The sequence below is a fragment of the Equus quagga genome, unplaced genomic scaffold (genome assembly GCF_021613505.1).
Source record: "Equus quagga isolate Etosha38 unplaced genomic scaffold, UCLA_HA_Equagga_1.0 HiC_scaffold_5961_RagTag, whole genome shotgun sequence".
NCBI classification, from domain to species: Eukaryota; Metazoa; Chordata; class Mammalia; order Perissodactyla; family Equidae; genus Equus; species Equus quagga.
Window position 1 is genome coordinate 2,071 of NW_025794159.1, and position 14,926 is coordinate 16,996.

At 44.6% G+C, this 14,926-nt stretch overlaps 3 non-coding genes across 3 annotated transcripts; 2 read left to right on the forward strand and 1 right to left on the reverse strand.

The window, feature by feature from the left end:
- Positions 1-2,720: 2,720 nt before the first annotated feature.
- On the reverse strand, positions 2,721-2,793 carry TRNAV-UAC (transfer RNA valine (anticodon UAC)). Its single transcript has one exon. It is a non-coding gene; the product is annotated as a tRNA-Val (tRNA).
- A 4,727-nt stretch (positions 2,794-7,520) lies between these two features.
- Positions 7,521-7,594, forward strand: TRNAT-AGU (transfer RNA threonine (anticodon AGU)). The gene has a single exon. It is a non-coding gene; the product is annotated as a tRNA-Thr (tRNA).
- A 4,199-nt stretch (positions 7,595-11,793) lies between these two features.
- On the forward strand, positions 11,794-11,866 carry TRNAV-AAC (transfer RNA valine (anticodon AAC)). The gene has a single exon. It is a non-coding gene; the product is annotated as a tRNA-Val (tRNA).
- Positions 11,867-14,926: the final 3,060 nt, after the last annotated feature.

Consider the following 14,926-nt stretch of genomic DNA (forward strand, 5'->3'; position numbering starts at 1 on the left):
CTTGGGAGAGGTCAGTCTGTTTTCTCTTAAGGCCTTCAACTGATTGGCTGAGGTCCACCCACATTATAGAGGAAATCGGCTTTACTCAAAGTCTATTGCTTCACCTGTGAATCTCGTCTAAAAAGTATCTTCACAGCAACATGTGAACTACTGTTTGACCAAATATGTGGGTCCTGTGGGTCCAAATGTCCTGGCCTTCTTGGCACATAAAATTAACCATCACATAAGTCTTCATTTCTTGTTGTGAAATAGCTAGGAATGGAATTGCTGGGGATTTGGTAAATGTGTGTTTAACTTTCTGAGAAACTACCAAATGTTTTCCAAAGGTCTGGTGCCGTTTTACGTTTCAAATGATATTTTGTGAGAGTTCCAGTTGTACCAAACCTCTCCAACACTTTGTATTGTCAGTTATTTAGATTTTAGACAGTCTACTGTATTTAAAGAATAATCTCATCGTGGCATTAATTTGCATTCCCCATCACTAATAATGAGCATTTTTTCATATGCTTCTTGACTATTCATATCTCTTCTTTTTTGAAGTGTGTGTTCAAGTCTTTTGCCATGTTTTTCTTGGGTTTTGTCATTTAGTATTGAGTTGTAAGAGTCCCTCAAGTATTTTGGATACAAGTCCTTTCTCAGTTATGTATTGGAGTATGTTCCCACAGTGTGTGACTTGCCTTTTCGTTTTCTTACTGGGCTCTCGCAGAGAGCAGAAGTTTTTCATTTTGATGGGGAACATTTCATCAAGGTTTCGTGTTGTATGGTTCACATGCTCCATGGTCACGATGATTTTCTCCTATGTTTTCTTCTGAGAGTTTTATAAATTAGTGCTTTTGTTTAGGTCTATGATCTATTTGGAGTTAATTCTTGTTTATACTCTGAGATCAAGGTCAAAGTTAATTTTTTCCATGTGGTTATCCCATTGTTCCAGCACTATTATTTTTTTGAGAAAGAGAGACTATTCTTTTCTCATCCACTACATTGTCACTAATGTCAAGCCATGCTGTGGCGGCATCCCACAGAATATAGAGGAAGAGTGGCACAGATGTAAGCTCAGCAACAATCTTCCTCACTATAAAAAAAGAAAAATGCACATTAGAAAAGTAATTTCTGGAGAGTCCTTGAAAATTATGCAAACATCTTCATCCTCCTTAGGGTTTTACCTGCTAGTTTGGCATCCATAAATAATTCGGTAAGAATCAATTATTCCTGTAATCCTTTCAAATTGACCATGTAGTAACTCCATTGTTCTCTTTACCTGTGTTGCTTGAAATTCTATTCTAAGGAGGAGATTCTCTTCCTCCACTTATTTATTTATTTATTCATTCATTCATTCATTTCAAATGGATTCATGGATTCTTATTCCATGAGTTACGATCATTAACCATTTATTTTAACGCTCCAGTTGTCACAGATCTGACCAATGTGAGCTCTTCAAATTAACTCCAAACTCTTTTTGACATGTACCATCATTTTTAAAGAAGTTCTTCATTTCTGAGACAAGGAAAGTCTCCTCCTTTATATCGTACTTTTTTGGCCCCAATCTTGAGATCAGCTATTTTTCAAAAAAGCTCTGGATTCATTCACCATCGAATGGTTTTTAGAAATCAAGATCCGAGTACTAGGTATGCGTACTGCTTCTAAGCTCTCTCAGGGGACAGATATAGAAAATGTGCACATGCATACATATGCAAGTGTGTATATCTATATTTGGTTATCTATAAATAGATATAACCATGATTTCATACTGATACCTCCAACTCGAATCCAACAACCCAGGGGTTATTGTACTTTATAACTTTTCTATTTGTAACTTCCTTCTCCAACAGATCTGAACCTAGTTCTCATCATCTTCAGTCTGTTTTATTTACCTGGAAAAGATAGAAGCACGTTGAAGAGGATCAGGAGTTCTGGCAATGCTGGAAAGCTCCAAGTAAGATATTTGTTTTCATTTTCCAGCAGTAATTTCCAACACTGTACATTTCACACCAGAGATTCCATGGGGCAGAACACTCCACAAGGTCCAGGCTGAGTTCTATAAACTAGCAAGCCCTTGTTAGGATCCTAGGGTGCTGATTGTAATAGTTCTGCTTAATGGAACTTACTAATGCTCTTTTTGTGATATGCTACGTCACTAATTTTTGTCAGTGTTCCCTGTGCCCATGAGAAGAAGGTATATTCTCTATACCAGGTTATTAATTAATTTTGATATATATCGATATAAGTTCTACCTTCAGGTTTATGCGGATTTGGTTTTCTATATCCTTCCTCGTTTTGTGTCCATTTGACCTATCATGTGCGGAAGGTGTCATTTTAAAGCCTAGTATTCTTAGTGCTTTTTAAATCTATTCCTTGTATGTTTTGCAATTTTTATTTTACAAATGTAGTTGGTGCATCTTTTAGCACATAACTTTGTAACTGTTCTAGCTTTATTGAAATCATGGCCTTTAACATTAAAAGTTGATCTTTTTGGCCGTGTTTAATCTTTTCGGCCTGAAGTCAAATTTATCTAATGTCGAGATCACAAACCTTGCCTTCTCCTTGTTTCTACCTGGTGTACCTTAGCCCATTCCTTTATTTTCTTCTTTCTGAATCGTTTTATTTTAGACCTGTAGGACATTTGGTCCAGTCCAAAACGTCCGTAAGAACTTTGGCACATCTGGAGGGCAAGAGAAAGGAGCTCACCACATTTATTCTTAATGGAAACATAAAGAATCTCGTAGTTCCACTGGGAATTGAACCCAGGATCTTCTGCGTGTAAGGCAGACGTGCTAACCACTACACCATGGAACCCAAAGATAGTGTGATGTTTTAAGTGCTCTTACTAGAACCAAAATCTGAAAAGAAAATTAAAAATTGACACAGATAGGTATTATGGCTAAGAATTTACTCCCGTGAACCTGGTTCAGAGAGGAGGTATGCAGACACATGAACTATCTACATATTACACACGCAACTTTGAAAGTCTTAATGGGTAGTGTCACCCGCAAATACAGGATCAGAATGACTTCAGATGTTCAATGGCACTCTCCATTTCTAGTCCCCTGGAACACTCTCAGTCTAGTCTACATTTATTCAGTTTTTTGACCCATATTTATTGAGAGCTTACTATGTTCCAGATACTTTACAAGGTATTGGAGATACAGTAGTAAATACAAAGGTCAAAATCCTTTCTTGACGTGACATTGTGGTTTCTAACGCATGCCGGACATGCCATCAGTGTGTTCATATTTCCAGGAAACTGTGGCAGAATTTAGCAGCAATTTATATTACTCCTCCTTCACCCCTTGTCCTGAAGCCAGAACTTGCGCATTTCAATTTAAAAGATCAAAAACCACATTCATTAAGATCACCACCAACCCCATCATAAATATCGAGCATTATCGTGAAATTGGTTTAGAATTTGCAGACCCCTCAGAAGAGTCTTAGGGTTGTTCATATGCCTGACCTAGCTAATAGAAAGTTATCGGCCTGGACATAAACAACGTATTTGTGTTATTGGGCTAATTTTTCTTGTGCTCCTATAGGCAGTCAAACATGCCTGAGCCAGCCTGCTAGCTCCATAAGAGTCTGAGACTCACACGGAACAGAGTCCACTCTCTCTCCCCTCTGAACTTGTAGCAACTGACCCCCAGATGTTTGAGCAAGCCCAGCTGAGATCAATAAATTTACCCAGGTGAGCCCAGCCTACATCAATTGACCCTGAGCCAACCAGCAGTCCTGTGAGAATAAATAATTATGTTTTATGCTACCGATATTTGGGGTGATTTCTTATGCAGTAAAAGCAAATTGATTCATAAGGAGACAAACTTTGAGAATATCCTCTCTGAGATGCAGGAGTTGACTTCAATATTCACCTGACTTCAAGGATATATCCTCACGTATTATTCACTTGTGGAGTGCCCACTTCCTTGAAAATATCAGTCACACATTGCATGACCACACCTGCCCAGTCAGGAGGCCATTGAGTGATGGATATTCATTCTGTGGGGATTTTCCACTCAGCAGTTAACCATTATTATATCTAGTTAATACTCCAATCCTCTGGGAGAGAAACTGGTTTTTGTTGACTTCTGGGATACATATTAACATATGCATACCAAAAGGAGACAGAGACATTAAAAAAAAGAAAAGCACAGACCAGTAACACTCATAAACATAAGCACACAAATCTTTAAACACATTTTGGCAAATCAAATTCAGCAATATGTAAAAAGCATAAGACATCATTATTACATGGGGTTTATCCCAGTCTGCCTTAACATTCAAAAAATTAAGCAATGTTCCTCACCAAATTAATAGACCAAGCAGACAGAAAGCATATGATCTTACGAGTAGAGGCAGAAAAAGCACTCAGGTTAACTCAACATCCGTTCATGATAAAAATTCATGAAAACTAAATCAAATCAAACACAGAGTATCTACAAAAAATAATGTACACCTACCATCATACATAATGGTTAGAGACTGAACGCTTTCCCCCTTAACTTGGAATCGAGGCAAGAATGTCCCTTTTCTCACTTTTCCGATTCAAGGAAAGTACTGAAAATCCTAGCTGCTACAATACAACAACTGTGCAGATTTTAAAAGAAGAAATGAAACTGTCTTTATTCACAGACTTGATTTTCTATGAGGAAAACCCCATACAATCTACAGTAAAACTCCTGGGCCTAATAAGAGAGATACAAGGTCAACATACAAAATTCAGTCGTATTTCTATATAGCAGCAATGAATGATTAAAATTTGAATTTTTTCAAAAAAGGAAGTATTTAAATATGTCTAACAAAATATCTGTAGAATTGGTATATGCAAGTAACTGAAAAATGAGACACATATCTTGTTTACAGGTTGGAAGACCCAAAATTGTTAAGGTATCAATTCTCCACAAATTGATCTCTGGATTCATAGCAGTTCCAATCAAAATCTCAGCATGCTGTTAAATAGACAGCGGCAAGCTGATTCTAAAATTTATATCGATAGGCAAAGAAAACAAAGTAGCCAAAACAATTCTGAAAAAGAAGAACAACGCCAGAGGACTCAAATTATCCCGTTTCAAGACTTAAAGCTACAATAATTAAGACTGTGGTATTAGCAAAACGACAGACACATACGTCAGTGGACTAGAATAGAGAAGTCAGGGATAGGGCCACACAAATATCGTCAACTGATTTTTGAAAACCATTCAGTGGAGAAGGACAGACTTTTCATGAAATGATGCTGGAAATTTGGAAGTCTAGATGCAAAAAAGGCCCGTGACACATACATCATGCCTCATACAAAAGTTAAGGCAGAATGTATCATAGACTGTATTTGTTTCCTATGGCTCCCCTAACATATTACCACAGATTTGGTGGTTTAAAACAGCAGAAGCTGCTTCTTCACAGTTCCGGGGCCCAGAAATCCAAAATCATTATCACTGGGCTGAACCCCAGGTGTTGGTGAGGTCCAAGGGCTCGAGGAGAATCCATTCCAGCTTCTGGTGGCCACCAGAATTGTACCATGTCACTCTAATCTCTGCTTCCATGGTCACCCTGTCTTCTCTTCTATCTGTGTGTCTAAAGTCCCCCTTTCTTCCTCTTATAAGGAGACATGTGATTGCATATAGGGTCCCCCGGAATAATCAGGACAAGCTCTCTATCTCAAGATCCTTAACTTAATCACATCTCAAAGTCTTTTACTACCACGTAAAATAACATCCACAGGTTCTCGGGATTAGGACACAGATACCTTGGGAGGGGATATTATTCACCCTATTGATACCGGCCCTGATATCAGTTTCCCCACATTGAACCCAACATATATGAGGTTAAAACCAAAGCACTCATTCCCTGCTTACTCCCTGGCTTTCTGGCTCCAGAATCTGCTATCCACCAGGGAGACAGACACCGCCAAGGATAAGCACCTGGAACCATTGTCTCCACCCCACAAGGACATACAGGCTGGTGGGAAAGCTGCTGACCAGCAAGGTCACCGGCTTCCTCCTACTGCAAGTAGTTGCAAGGTCAAAGACAGGCTGATGGGAAAGCTCTGACCAGCAAGGCCACATGCTCCCCTACCTAAAACCCCAAATAAAAACCCCTGCTTTTAGCTTTTTGGGGAGTTTGGGATTTCAGTGTTAGCTGCCCTCTCTCCTTGCTTAAGGGTGTGCAATAATAAAATTCTTCCTTTCTTCCACTGCACCCGGTGTCAGAGATTGGCTTGCTGTGCAACAGGTGAGCGAACTCACTTCAGGTTCAATATCACTACCACATAGACCTAAATATAAAACAGAGATCTACAATACTTCTAGAAGAAAGCATAGGACATAATCTGTGTGACCCTGGCTTTCCCAATCAACTTTTAGATACAACGGGATTTTGATTTCACCTGTGTAAACACGAGTTAACTTTTATCTAAATATGAAAACAGAGAGAGAGAAAGAGAGACAGGTGGTGGAATTTCCTGATCGTTACAAGTGCATTTATAGGCTCCTGATGTCTGCGTTTACAAATAGTTGATTACGCTATTCCCACGGATCCGACAAGAGGGGAGGTAGCAGGGAACAGCGCTGAGACTGAGATACAGGTCGGGGACCATCAGATCTGTCTTCTCCCTCCCCTGCTTCCTCGGCCTCTCGACTCTCCTCCTGTTTAAGTCTGGACCCTTAGTTTCGTGCTCAGCCACTTTGTTCTCTTTTCCTTGTGCTGCCCCCTTTTCCAGTTTATTTGCACTTCTTTCTATTCTTTCCCTCAAGGGCCGCCCAGTTTCATCTTAACTTTCATCTTCGCGGCACCAGGACTGGATGCTACCTTTACCGGTCTTTGGGGCTCATCCTCTACTACCCCGTCTTCAGCTAAATTGGCTTTCTTCCTCGGGGCCTGGCTGTCCTCTGTGACTGCAGCCCCGAGGGAGCCTGACTCGGATCGCTGGAGCAGCGAGACCGCTCGCAAGACTGGCTTGTCTGGCGGCCGCCGCTCCCGCCCGTGTACTGTATATTTTATAAAACATTTCATGTGCTACAGCAAATTGTTTGCCACTCATCGCGAATACCCGAAAATGGTCAGTTTCACGTGGGATACAAAGCAACAGCTTGGCCTCAAAGAGAAGAAAACCAACAGTGTTTGAGTGCCCGCATTTTGCCGATTGACTTACGCGTCGTTTCAGTTAAGCCTCACAGCGATCTTCCTTGCTTTGTCAATCGAACCGATCATTATCTCCCTATTACAGAAACTGAGAAGTATCGAAACTGAGAAATAGCTTCCATAGGAAGCCGCACAAACTCCTCGAAGTGAAAGGGCTTGGCTGCATATTTCAAGATCCAGCGGCTCAAGAAAGTTTCTTTTTTTTTTCTCTCTCCCTTAGCACAGCGTATAACCAGCTGTGCACCTTTTAAGAGAGACGAAGAGAAAAGCTTCATGCAGATCCTGAGAATTAGTCCTGATACTCTTCTGCGGATCAAATATTCTTGAGAACTACGAAGGGCAGACTGAAAAGCAACATCACCTTCAAATGATGTGTGAGTCAGCAGCCCCGTGTCCTGGGCTCCGTGGCTTAGTTGGTCAAAGCGCCTGTCTAGTAAACAGGAGATCCTGGGTTCGAATCCCAGCGGGGCCTTTCAAGGCGACCTTTTGCAATTCACTGGACACAAATGCAGACAACTGGAGCTAGACCTCCCATCAAGCCCCACAAGTGCAAGGGACAGCTTCGCCCAAACTATCTTACGAAAAAACAAGCCAACAAAAATCTCTCCTGATTGCCTGTGACGGGAACGCCAAAATATCTCCGCTGGGAACTCAAAACGTTTTTCTTCTAATATGATGACATGAGTATTGGAATTGCCTAGCAGAATCAGGTTTGCTTCTTGGTCTTCGTTTCCTTTACCGTTTTATCAAGTCTCACTCACCACTTAGCTTTTAGGTCATCTCTGTCACTCCCTTAAGGTTTTGTTGTTGTTGTTTTCTGGTTTTTTTGTTTTTTTTGTTTTTGTTTTTTGCCTCCTGGAAACTTTGCCACAGCTGGGACATTGTCAATATTTGGGTTTTTTGAATGGCTCCTTGAATGACCACTCTTCGCCCCGCCATCCCACCTCGTCCAATTTTGCACCAAATAGCTTTTTCGCCCACTGCATAGTGCTATGAGCCATGCTTCTCAAAACTTCGTGGGCATGGGAATCACCTGGTGATCCACTAAAATGCAGATTTTATTTCACTACGACTGTGACCAGGATTCTGCATTTCTACAAGCTCTCAGGTGATGTCTATACTGCTGTTACATGAACCGGGCTTTGAGTCATGTGAGCGAATCAAAGACGAGTTGACTACTTCCCATGCTGGGAACTCAAGACGTTTTTCTTCTAATACTATGAGGTGAGCATTGGAATAAAAGAACAGGTGAGTATTTCAGTATGGTAACAGGAAAATGCTTTCTCTCTACAAGCTAATTCCCAAACAAGACCTGGAAATTCACAGATATGCCTTTAACTAAAGTGTCTTATCTCAAACTGAAATCCTGTTTCTCTACTGGAGAAACTCTAACTGGAATACTCTACTGGAATACTCTAAGGTTAATGCAGGCTCATTACCCCTAAATCCCATTAAATCTCACCTGGTCCATGACTTCCCATCACCAATGACTGCTCCTCATTTGAACCTTCCTGGCCTCGCCTTAAGGTTCTTTTGAGCAGCTCTTAGTCTCTGACAGAAGTTTTCCTGGGTGCTCTCTCCTAATCAATCACCTTGTCTGTTGAAGCTGGGTTCTATCCACTTTAGCATTCCTTGCATTGCACCTTTCATCAGCATTTGTGTATTGGCAGATGGGATGGAAAGGGTGAAAGATTGAAATGTAAAGAGTGGGGATGCTGGAAAGTTGAGCATTCAGAAAAGAATGTCATGAGTGTTCCCACCAAGTTTTAAACCAGGACTCTTTGGTGTGTGAGGCAAAGGTGGAAACCTCAACATGACGGGATTCACATGGAAAGGACTTCTCTTGCAAACTTATATCATAAGAGTCTTGGTCTTCATCAGCGCTTCTTACCTGGAATTGTACCCTGTTCTCTCTCATTGTAATGCTGCTTCATGTTGACCCTGCCTCTACAATTCCACGTTAACGTTGGTCCCAAGGTACTAGACCAGCCCAGAAATGTCCAACCCACAATCTGTGTTGTGCTTGTGAAGCCTCACCTCACACGCATGTAGAGAAACCTCAGAGGTCTGGGCGCTTATTAGAACTGACGTTAACATTATAATAACACCACAGAAACACTACCTTCTCCTTCCTCTGTCATCCCTGCACCTCCATAATTTTCTCAGATAGCTGCACGCTGGGAACTAATGAATCATCCTAAAATCTGCCAGTCTTGCCCAGGCCCCTCACCCACTTCAAACTCATATGTCTTATCTCCACTTGTAGGTCACACAGGTCCTGATAACTCAGCACACCTCCAAACGGACTCCTTAACTTGCCTATGGAAGGGATTATTTCCCTGTTTTCCATCTCACTGAGGAATCTGGGCTCCAGATTGACTTGACTCAAAGTACCTCCTCACCCACCAAATCAGAAGTCAACTTCTGGTTTTGCCTCTGCTACCTGCAGAATTCCCTTCCTGGCTCTCTCGCCTGGGAGCTCTAATTTGAGCTCTTATTAGAGCGTCTTCCTCATTCCTTTGTCTGCATTCCTGGCCCCCTAAATTCCTTATTTGCATATCAACCAAAGAGATCTTTAGCTCGAAATGGAAAACGTCATCTCCCTTCTTCAAACTTTCCCAACTCTCCCCCTCATGTTGATGCGGGGTCGGTGAGCTGAGGAGTCGAAAGAAAGATTTCTTAGACTCTCAAGACCTGGCAGTAGTGCTCTTTTATTTAGAGAGTAGTGTAGAATAGCATGGGGACAGGACCCATGGGCAGTCAGAGCTTCTGCTGCCGCCGCTTCTGCTGCCCCCGCTGGCATGGGGACAGGGCCCATGGGCAGGCAGAGCAGCTGCTGCTGCCCCCGCTGGCATGGGGACAGGACCCACGGGCGGTCAGAGCTCCTGCTGCTGCCCCGAGCTGAGGGTTAGGGCTAATTTTATAAGGCATGGGTACGTGACTTATTTTTACTGGAGAAAAGAAAAGATGATGTAAAAAGTCATTAAATGATTTCAGTGCAGATGGGGTCTGGTTATTGTGCGGTCATATAACTTTAGATACGAATCTGGCCATATAGATCGGCATGTAGGTGAGGATGCCCTGGGCTTCTCTCCCTGGGGCGGTCCTAATTCATACCATAAAAAAAGTCCACTGGGTCGTATAGTTTGGCATGTAGGCCAGGTCACCTTGGGCTTCTCTAGCTGGGGCAGCCTTAATGCACATCAATATCACATTAAAGTGTCAAGTGGAAGACCCTCCCCTTTCTTCCTAGGCTGACCCTTATTTTCCCATTTTCTCTCGTTTCTCCCTACTCCCGGCCTCAAATCCAGAACTGTTTGGAGTTTGCCCCAAACACTAGCTTCTCGCTCCATGCTGCTCGGAATGCCAGGTTCCCCTCTCCTCTCCACCTCTCCTCAGCCAATGTCTTTCTTTCCACCTGTTAAGTCTCACATCAGTTATCGCTTCTTCTGATAAGCCTTTCCTAATGATTAAGAATCGAGAAATTGCCCCTTTTCTATGCTTCTGTGAAAACACCCTGAGCATTTGTCTCCGTGTTTTCACTTGGCAAGTTTAAAACTAATGACCCTATTTTGCGCAATTTTATCATAACGATCACTGCGTGTGCCCTTTGCTCCCCCAGGCCTTTCTAATTTTTCAGGACATCTGGTACCTGCCGGAGCCTGGGTCAGGATGGGGCACATTATGCGCCACTCATTAATTTCTTTAAAATAAACGTCTAATCAAATTGTTGACAAGTAATAAACAATATCATTGATGCTGCCGACTTGACGTCAGGAAAGAAAAAATCGAAAGTCTTGCTGATTGGGAAATGCTGCGTGTCTTCTCTCTTTCCTGCCACGTTAGGACCAATCCAAGTTTTAGTTGCCAACAGTGGAGTTTTCAAGTTTGCTCTTCGTCGGAGACGCAGACGCCTTGCTGTCCTGTCACGAAGTTCTCTCAAAGGATTTGAGGGACGAGCACCATGTGCCTGTCGAGCATCTTCTAGAGCCCCATGGGGAAGCCTGGGAAGGGAAAAACGGGCAGCGACGAACGCGGGTTTAAGCGAGGAGGACAGTAAAGAACAGGCAAGCACACCGTCGGGTACACAGGTTGACGCGGGTCACCGAGCACAGGCGTCCCAGAGCAGCCTGAGGACCGCTGCAGAACCGGGTGACTGACGACTCCTAAACCCATTCCGCACAAGGTCCAGTCACATGACTTCCCAAAGCCTACCCCTCTTGTCACCCCCTCCCGAGAGTAGACGGGGCACAGCCCACCTCACCCCTGCTCAGCAGTCCCCTGCAGATGAGCGTTGCCCTCGCGGAAGGTCGGATGGTCTCCGGCGCTCGGTGTCTTGGGTCCCGGCTCCTCAAGCTCAGGAAGAGAGATGGAAAGCAAAGCCACGGGAGAACGTCGGGTCATTCCGTGAAAGCGAATCCCCTAGGAACCCGAGGTTACGGTGGCCGGCTTTCGGGCAGGAATTTGGCGTCTGGTTTGAAGTGACGTTTGGTTGTGAGTCATGAAGTTCCTAGAACGTTATTTTAACAAACGAACAGTGGGAGGGAAAGAAATGCAGCGTGACTGAAAATACACTAAAAGAAAAATCATTCCAAATTGTTGGATTTGGGGGCGCCCGAGAAAGGAGAATGCGGTTCCATCCTGCCCGGCGAAAGGCTGCCGCCCCCGGGCGTTTCCGTAGTGTAGTGGTTATCACGTTCGCCTAACACGCGAAAGGTCCCCGGTTCGAAACCGGGCGGAAACAGTACCTCCGCCGACCTTTTGTCACCCTGCTCAGGAAATAGAAAGAGCCGCATTTCTCCGAATGCCTGAGCCTTCCGACACCCTCTCCGGTTCCCGCGCCGAAAACCAAGACTTGACCTTATCCGGACAGGAGGAGCCAGCGCTCCTCCTGCATCTTCACTCCCGCCGGGTCAGCCCCGCGACGTTGGCGCAGTGCCTTCCGCCAAGAACTTGGAAGAAGAAGGACTCCTCCTCAAAATCCACCGAATTATTTTTAAGAATTAGATCCTTTCCTCGCACTTTCTGTACTCTAAGAGTTCTTTACGTCATCTGGACCCGAGACCTTTACGATACGTGCGTGTATCACGCCGATCTTCCAGTCTGTGGCTAGTGTTTCCTCGCTCTTAAGGGAGTCTTTTGACGAAAAAGGTGTTTGGTTTACCTGAGGCCCAGAGGATCAACCTTTCTTTCATCCTTGGTGCTTATGTCCTGTTTAGGAAACATTGTCTGTCTCAGAGGCCTGAAGTCTTCTTCTAAGTTTTCTTCAACGGGCTTTGTTCTATGGGACATTGATTTGAACAGGCGCTTCGCGAAAGACAACCAGATGGCCAGGAAGCCCGTGAGGGATGCCATACCTCAGTTACAAAGAAACAAATAAACACGCGCAGGGAATCAAACAAAATGGCAAAACAAACACACATGAAAAACAAAGGGTGATGCCACCAGATGCCATCCACCTCCGCCAAACATTTTCTTTCTTTCTTTCTTTTTCCGCCTAGCCAGAACTATTTCCAAAAACCCTCCGTACATGATGTGCGTGTGGAGGAGGTGCAGTGGAATGGAGTAGAGGGTGGAGGAAACCAGTAAGAAGAGTTTCCTGCCCGCAGGAACTAGGCGGAGATGCCCGCCTGGCAGAGGCGGTTGCTTAACCTCACTCTCCGTTCCTTTTCTTCCTGTTCCGGGATCCGCGTCCGCACCCTCTCCAACACCTCCGGGGACTCGGTCCGTGGTCGGTCCTCACCTGCATCTCTCCTCTCAGGTGTTTCCACAGCGCGCTCAGGGCCGAGCCGCACCTTTCCGGGAGACCCAGGCGGCGCGCGGGGATCTGGAGTCCGCCCGGCATCTCCGGACCGAGGCTTCCCCGGGTGAGGGGGGCCACTCGCTGCCAGAAGTTGTCAGGTGGGCGCCGAGAGCCGCCGCTTCGGTGGGCTCCACGGACAGCGCCATTTAGGCACAGAACGGTCCCGGCTGGGATGGAATGGGGTTAGGGCGAGTTTACGTACTTGGGTGTGTGCTTAGAAATAAGTCTGTGGGACAGACGGACACGGAATCGGGCACTGGGCCCCTCGCAGGCAGGGTCCCTAGACCGGCGGCTGCTCCTCTCCGACATTTCCAGGGGACTCAGCCTCCAGCTCAGCTCCAGACGCGCGCCAGGCGGGTGGAGATCGTCCGCCAGGGTAGCAACCGGGGAGCCCGACTGTTCCTGGAGCAGGACCGTGCCCAGCGCCCGGCGCGCTCTGCATCTGCTGGGCTGTGGGTGGGATTTCTCGGAAGTGAAAAAGCAGAGGAGGGAACGGCTTAATGGTACCTTGAGTTGGTGGTCTGTGTGTGTTTTCGTCACATATCTAAAAAACAAGCAAAGAAAACGAAATACGGAATACAGGATTTCCGCTTGACTGAGTACAAGGCTACCAGGTTCAGGGAAGTTACACTCCAAGATCTTAAGTGCTAGTGCACCTGCATTTGCCCGGCGGCAGAGAATGGGAATTCCAGCTGGGGGAGCTGAATTTGCTGGGTTCTCAAGCGAGACCATCGCTTCTGTCCCTAGAGGACCAAAGGGAGTCACAAGATCCGAAATCCCGTGAGTTTCTCCAAATCAGTTGTGGGAAACTTAGCTGATTTTTACTTAGATTAGGTCAGACCGGATCTCAAATTTTGTGTACTTTGACAGCACAAAGGGATAAAGGCAGAAACTGGCATCTCTAAAAGAATTGACTACCACCTACACATGTCATAGCTATTTCGTTATGTAACCCTTCAGATAATGAAATCCTGAAATCCTCTCCATGGCCGCGCCTCTGTCTTCAGCCCCGTTTAATAGCTCACTGCCCCTTTCTCTTCAACCACACTGCTCAGTTTTCAATCAGTCCCTCTTACTGTGCGCATATTATTTGTTCTACTTGAAATACTCTTCTACACCTGGTTAATATCTCCTCAACCTTTAAACCTGAGCTCAATCATTGCTCCTTCAGAAAAAACTTCCCCAAGACTTTCCAAGTAAATCTTCGTATTTGTCTTAACTCTGTATCCCCCGGTTCCTTTTATTGCGAAGTTTGTGTTAATTTGCGTGATAATTTGATTGGCGTCTGTCTCTCTCACTCGAATAGTATTTCCAAAGGGGTAGGTGCCGTTCATCAACGAAACGCCGTCGGCCGCAGTATTGCACACAATAAACGTCAACAGAACAAATACGTGAATGCTGACCACGGTCCTGCAAGGTGAATGCCATCCCAGTTTTGAGAGGAAGAACCGAGGTTCCCAGTGAGGAGTTAATTGTCTAAGTGGCAGAGCTGGGACTCATGACCTGCAGACGCTGTGGAAGTGAGTAATGCGGAAGAGAAAGAGGAATTGAATTCTTCCATCTAAGGGGATGGATATTAACGATGGCATTCATGGCCAGCTTCATGAAAGAAAAATGCACAGATTGGAGTCTTTGAATGTGGCTTCAGAATCATCATAGTGAGACCTACACTATTCAACTCAGAAAGCTAAATGCTCTGTGGGAAGGTGTTCGATAGACAATAGAACCTTTCCACTTGCTAGCAGTCCTCTCCCCCCTCCAACCTCTGTCAACCGGCTCCCTCTCACGACATAGTCCCAACGGTATAAAGAATTCTAGACAGGAAGTGCAGACATCTGGATGTCAAGACAGAAGTTAGAAACAATGATGAAAGAAGTGCCTCAGCAGAGAAGGCTGCTTCCTAGAAATGAGGACTCACACGCACAAAGAGGTCAGCTAATTTGCTAAGGCCATGCAGGCAAAAGATGGCAAAATCAGGATAAGAAACCTCTGCCTTCTGGC